Raw genomic sequence first — 7,554 nt, forward strand, 5'->3', positions numbered from 1 at the left:
AACTACATTTTCCAAAGATCCCAATGCACAGAAAGAACGCACGAATATTCACTCTAAAGCCAAGATGGAAGTCACTACGTAATAACACATGGGCATATTATCAAGGACAGGCGATACATTATCGCCGCTTTCATCGGCAGGAATCTGCAGATAAAGCGGCGATAATGGCCTTGATAATATGCTCTATGAATTCCAAACGAAGCCCATGTAAGATGTGTTCAATCGAACATGGGCTTCGATTGGAATTCATAGAGCATATTATCAAGGTCCTTATCGCCGCTTTATCGGCAGTTTCCTGCCGATAAAAGCGGCGATAATGTATTGCCTGTCCTTGCAATATGCCCCACAGTCCTTGATGATTCCACTCCAGTTGAGTATTCCGACCTTCCATCTGATAGTACTTCGTTTTCAATGTTTATATTTATCTACACAATTATTTAAGAGTTATTCATTGTTAATTGACTATCTGGAGTAAAGTGTTGATTATATGGCCAAATCTATTTAAATATCCGTTCTTGTTTATTTACCTTTCTTTTCCAAACAAACAAATTAGAGAGGTATGTCGAGGGTAACTGACGACTGGTATGTTACCTTTCTCGGTTTATTATTATAATGGTTTACTTTGGTACTGTCAGCTCTGTAGTTGATCTAATGATGCTACCTGACTTACCGAAAGGTTCAGATCATGATGCCAATTCTATGACGAGCTCTTGGGCCTCATTGGCAAAATGACTAAGAACCTAAACGTGGCCGAAAATGCTAAGCAGGGTGACATCATAAATAAGGACACTCGGGCATTGCAGTGACACTAGAAATATGCAAATATCCTTTACTGCAAATAAACCGCAAAAATGATGATTTGGCAGCTATAGAAGCAGGTCTTTCTTCCAAAGATGTGATGGAGCAAGGATTTGCATGTAACGCGACTTGCTTGTAATCAGTCCTCTCGACATAACCTTAATATAGTAATCAACATGTTTGTTCTATTAATATCGCATTTCACATAAACATTGGGTATCTAGATTAAGCTTGCATATGTGTTACTACTAACGATAATCTGCTTGCACTAAAATGGCTTCTGCTATGCGGGATTTCTTACTGCGCATGCGTCTGTCATACTCTGTGGTGCGGAAATGGGTGACTTGATGCCGTCCTGTGCACAAGAGGGTTCTGGCACTAACTCATCAATTAATAGTGTGAGGGGATCCTGTTTATGAAGAAACCATAATAAAGGCTCTCAAATATCCTTGGGTCAAGAATACATGGGCATCAATTCCCAGTAAAAAGTTAGCTGCTGCTGACGATCAATTACATCTTTTAGCCAGGAAGGGGTGGGAGCACACTGCTGACCTCCCAGCACAGTTTGCCCGCTAACATTCTGGTATATGCAGTTTGCAGTGCACGCTTACTTGGTATTTTTCTGGACTTTTCCACCAAAGTTGGTGCAGATTAGTGCTGTCATCTCTAGACACATGTGTTTCTGGATTATATCCGTCAACAGTAGGGATCAAAAAACGATTTTCGTCTAGAGTTGCTGAGCAGGCTGCCAACATTCTTACAGGTCTCAGAACCTCTCACATGATCACAGGTGCATCTCCACTAGCTCATCAGCTCAGTGGCTCAAGGGAGACTTTTTAAACAGGAAGGGGTGGGAGCACACTGCTGACCTCCCAGCATAGTACGCACCTTAGCATTCTGGTAAATGCAGTTTGCAGTGCACGCTTACTTGGTATTTTGCTGGAGTGTACCACCAACGTTGGTGCAGATTAGTGCTGTCATCTCTAGACGCATGTGTTTCTAGATTTTATCCGTCATCAGTAGAGATCAAAAACGATTTTCTTCTGGGGTTGCTGAGCAGGCTGCCAAAATGTTTAAAATTCACAGTACCTCTCACAGGTGCAGAGGTGCATCTCAACTAGCTCGTCAGCTCAGTGGCTGAAGGCAGCCTTTTTAAAGAGGAAGGGGTGGGAGCAGACTGCTGACCTTCCAGCACAGTTCGCCCCTTAGCATTCGTGTAAATGCAGTTTGCAGTGCACGCTTTCTTGGTATTTTGCTGGAGTGTTGCACCAAAGTTGGTGCAGATTAGTGTTGTCATCTCCAGAAACATGTGTTTCTGGTTTTTATCCGTCATCAGTAGAGATCAAAAAATGATTTCCTTCTGGGGCTGCTTAGCAGGCTGCCAAAATTCTTACAGTTCTCATTACCTCTTACAGGTGCACAGGTGCATCTCCACTAACTCGTCAGCTCAGTGGCTCAAGGGAGACTTTTTAAACAGTAAGGGGTGGGAGCACATTGCTGACCTCCCAACACAGTTTACCCTTTAGCATTCTGGTAAATGCAGTTTACAGTGCACGCTTACTTGATATTTTTCTGGAGTGTTCCATGAAGTTGGTGCAGACTAGTGCTGTCATCTCTAGACAGATGTGTTTCTGGATTTTATCTGTCATCAGCAGAGATCAAAAATGGTTTTCTTCTGGGGTTGCTTGCGGAGATGCACCTGGCTGCCTGTGAGAGGTACTGAGACCTGTAAGGATTGTGACAGCCTGCTCAGCATTCCCATATAACATGTGTTGTTATCTCTACTGACGACGGATGAAATCCAGAAACACATGTCTAAAGATGTACAGCACTAACCTGCACCAACTTTGGTGGACACTCCAGTAAAATCTCAATTAAGCATGTACTAAGAACTGCATTTACCAATATTTGGGCCGTTTATGGTGGGTAGAACCACAGGGTGCTTGAATAGTAGTCCAGTTAATAAAATAAACCTCCCCTCACCATCAATGGAAGAATGGGATGTATGATGGTACAACGCGTACCGTCACAACGCATCCCTTTAGCACGCATCCCTTACAACGCAAGTCGTTACCAAGACTTGCGTTGGGGGTGCGGATTTCGAATAGTATAATTTACTATTCTAACACCAGTCCCCGTGGACCCTAGGGAAGGTGTTGGGATAGTAAATTAACTATTTTTAAACCTTTAGCGCCCTCCAGCGCAAGTCGTGGTAACGACTTGCGTTGTAAGGGATGCGTGCTAAAGGTACTGCGTTGTGAAAACTTCGTGGTAAACGATGTTTACTGGAAAAATGAGACAGTTGCTAGCGAAGTCCTTCGTGAAATGAAAATGTGACGCCCCTAGCTTAATTGGAATATGTGGAAGTGTATTTGTCCCCTCACCATCAGTAGCCTAGCCCCAGTGGCGATGAGCTTGACAGGTGTGTCTTTTGTAAGAAGCAAATGTCTACTTTGTGCCTGATGAGAAGTGTGGACTAGGCATGCTTTTCTTCAATCATTGAGGCCACATATGTTCCATTAGATGCAGATAGAACCGGTTGTTCTAGCATCAGATAGTGAGTGAGGGCATGATGTTGTCACATCAGCATAACAGTGTTAATGTGCATAAGTTTAGCCAGATGTGTATGCAATCTCAGGGTTTCAGAAACACAACATTGAACATATAAAGCGAAAAGACCCATTTCACTTGCTAACCACACCAACCCGTAACCCGGGATGAGAAATCCCATCCCATTTCCCTCCCACCAAACTGTCCTACATCTTAGAGATTTGAATAGGAACCATCCATGAGGGCAGAGAATTGCCTGACAAAGAAACCCTGTCCTATGCGGCAGGTCTGCCGAGCTGGGTACAATAAAGGGCATCTTGTCAAAGATAAACATGTTAGGGATCTCCCTGAAGTACATTGTGAATGGTATATGTGTGTGAATTCCCGGCCACCTGTAATTATGAGATTATTGTGCTCGGTGGGCCCCTCAAGATCGTTTGCCTCTATAATTTCAAGTACTCTATCCGTCTTTACTAGTTTCTCTCTAGATTCTACTTTGCATCACCTGCTTCCAACACAAGTTATCACTCCTATCTTCATACTTGTCAACTCGTTGTTTAACTGTATTTAGGTGACCAGGGAGGATGTCGAGTTTAGTGTCTATTGTCTTGAGGCTAGATCTTACTTCTGTTAGGAGTTTCTTTGTATCAATATCCTGTTGCAGATCCACCTCAGAGCGTTCTGGAGAGTCCTCCAAGTTTTATCCTTCATCTCGTTGCCTAGTAAAGCACCTACTCTCAAATGGAAGCTTTGATCGCTTAGCGTCTTGCTTCCCCATGATTTGGATTAGTGGTATTACCTTTCAGGGGTGTAGTTCGGAGAGTAAGTGTGCAAAAACTTGCAACCCTGGTTTCCAGCAGAAACGTGTATAGCAGGTTGTGTAAGCTGGTGGACAGTACCTTGTAATTGCCTAGCCACACCCTGAGTCCTGACCATAGCCTGCAACACCTGAGATCCCATGTCCGTCAGTGGGAAGCAAAGACAATGTGAGACATGACACATAGAGAAAAGAAATCCACAGCCTTGTTGCATCCCAGTCTAAAATGTCTCCATGGGCATCATAGCACTTTTTCCTGAATAAATATGAACACAAATATATTATATGCCATCCTGGCACCAGGCTCCCCCCACGAACAGGGCAAATCAGCCACCGCTTAGATAAAGACCAAGCAAGCATACAGAATGTAGCTGAGGGAGGGGGTCAGCAATCAGCAATATCTTCTGCGGAGCAGTGTTGTACGTGTTCGTAGCACCACCTTCCAGATTATAAATAATCAGCTTCTGCCTGATGTGCTCCTAGAAAAGTCTATTGGGGTTTATCTATCTCAATGTCCCTCCGGGACTACAGTTGTGGCTCTCCGAGTCACCACCCCCAAGTCCCCTCTCACCTCAGGGTATCAGATGGGAGGGCCCGGTTGCTTGCTCTCCTTCGCGGCCTGAAGAATTTTAAACTGATCCTCTGGGGGATCCATCACTTAGGCCCCCTCATCCACCTCATGGCTCAGCAGGCAAAGCAGGGGACAAGCTGTGGCACCCAACGTAGTGGTGCACAGTGAGGACACCCAGCTCACATCACAGGGCCGACACTGCAACATGGTCTGGACCAGCAGTCTAATCTCAGCCCCGCCACCAGCAGGCTTCTCACACCTCAGCATATTCAGGTCTGCAGAAGGCACGGATGGCAGCCAGAATTACTCGTGCAGCAGCCGTATTGTTCGGGAATCCACAACGATGCCAGCAGACGGATATGCAGCCCATGTGATGCAGGGTGATGCCTGGCTTATTGGCTCCACTGGCTGAGCCCCTCTAAAGAGCAGCCATTTCACTGATAACCAAGCTCAGCCCCCTATTCGACATATTGGGTACCTCCAGTGTCTTCCATAGCCCTGGGGATAGATACATTGCACATTTCACTTCCCCCAATGTAATAAATTGCTTCCCCAAATTTACTTTTGTGCTAGGAGCATTGTGGAGTGAGGATCTACACTGTTTGCATATTTAGGTCCCCTAAAGATTCCCCTAGGTGTCTCAGGAGGAGCGAGGGGGTCATGTAGCTATAAGTAGGGTCCTTATTCAAGATTTTTTATGGGCCCTGGCTTTGGAGAAATTGCACATTTCATTTTCCCAATAGTGGATCCCCAGCCACATAGTTAAATATTGCAATAGTTTATTAATGCATAACTACTGGTAGGAATCAAAGAAATATGTTAATCAAGAACCTAGAAGAATGGTATTGATAAGTCCAACAATATGCTACTGTTGAATCTATCCTAAAGTATACAAAAAAGAAGTTCTAAGACTGTAAGCCAAAATTCAGCCTTGCTGTGGTCTCCCATGATTGGTCAGCGTTAATAGGATTAGCCAGACTGCTTTGATGATAAGTGGCTCACCCAGTGAGAGTCTATCTCTTAGAGAGAACTCTGCTAACAGGAATGCCAGAGCAGGGGGTAGGGTTCATGGACCATGGAGATTCAAAGGGGGATAACAGGCCGAGAATGCCAGGTCCATCTACCCCTAGCCCTCTGACCCAGCCAGACGGAAGGCTTAAGGTAGGAATTGTATGCGAGCTATGGAAATGAGCCGTACTGGAGGTTGATCTAACTAGTTCTTGCTCCTCTGCTGCAAATACAGCCATATTGAATAATAGGGGGAAAAGTGCTCTCTGTGAAAAGATTATGCCACACTTTGGAGGAAGTGGTCATGCGCTGGGATGTTGCCCTATACCTCATTGGACAGGAGTGCTCTCCTGCTTGACCTCATAGATCACTGAATAAATATGTGAGAGGTGCAGAGCATCCAGATCTGCTGCCTGAAACTAAATAAGAAGAGAGCTTGCCAAGCTGGAAACTTGTTTTGCACCGTCAGGTCCTGCATTCTTACTGACTGCACCTTCAGTATTATCTGAGACTACAGCCTTTTGGATGTACCTTGCTTCAAGTGGAATACATAGTGGACTCCCTGCAACCTACAGATCTCCATAATCCCTAAATCTCCATTTCTATTACACTCTAATCTTCAATCCCACATAGGACTCTCCTGGCCTGCATCCCTACTCCAATATTCAAGCCATCTATTCCCAAACAAAAAGAAAAAAAATCCAAAAAAGATAAGAACATTTGCGGTAAGTGCATGCCAACAAACATAAAACATTTTGTAGATTAGGGGATTGAATTTACTTGATTTTACTAAAAAATGCAAAAATTCAATTCTGGATTATGTAGAACAAAGAACAAGGGAGGACTCTTCAGTACGGTAAGATGTTGATACAGTATGCACAATACCCTCACTATCAATGGCACTTCTCCCGCTAAACAAAATAGGTACCTGACTGGCGACCCTTGAACTTTCCTGGTTGGTCGCTCCCCCTTCGCACAGCACCGCCTGTGCCCGTTCTCTCCCTCGCTGCCCCTGTGTTTCTCTGCCCGGTTTCCCTTCTGCTCCCCTCGCTGCCCCTGTGTCTCTGCCCAGTTTTTCCTTCTGCTCCCCTCGCGACCCCCTTGTCTCTCTGCCCGTTATTGCCTTCTGTTGCTTAGCTACCCCTGCATTTCTGTGACCTTTCTGCCTTCTGTGCCACTGTTTTACCCCCATTTTTGTGACATTTCTGTCCTTTCTTGTGACCTTTTGCCCTCTGTGCCACTCGTTTCCCCCTGTTTTCTGTGACCTGTTTGCCCTTCCTGTGACCTTTCTGCCTTCTGTGCCACTCTTTTCCCCCTGTATTCTTGTGACCTTTTTGCCCATTTTGTGACCTTCCTGCCACCTGTGCCACTCGTTTCCCCGTCAATTGTTGTGCCCTTTTGTCTTCTGTTTCCTTCGTAGCCCCTCACCGCCCCCGCAACTGCATCCCCTGCGGCTCCTTCCCCCTGACTGCTCATTCACTGCCCCACCTCCCGCCTCTCAGCTGCTCCTCACTCCCACCTCCCCACACATGCCGGCCGCTAAGTGGTTGTGCCGTTAAGTGGTCGCGCCGCTGGCGCGCGGCAAGCCTGTCTGCGCCCCTGTGCCTGGACCACGCCCAGCGCCAGAACCCCTGGCCCCACTCCCGCCACCACTACAGCACCAGCACTCTGCACGCTCTCAACCCCGGACAGAGCCGGCAAACCACCCGCCAAGAAAGACCTCAACCACCTCCGATTCATACTACTGAACACCCACTCCGCACGCAAACACTCGTTTCCCCCTGTTTTCTGTGACCTGTTTGCCCTTCCT

Source organism: Lissotriton vulgaris, chromosome 4_1 (genome assembly GCF_964263255.1).
Source record: "Lissotriton vulgaris chromosome 4_1, aLisVul1.2, whole genome shotgun sequence".
NCBI lineage: Eukaryota > Metazoa > Chordata > Amphibia > Caudata > Salamandridae > Lissotriton > Lissotriton vulgaris.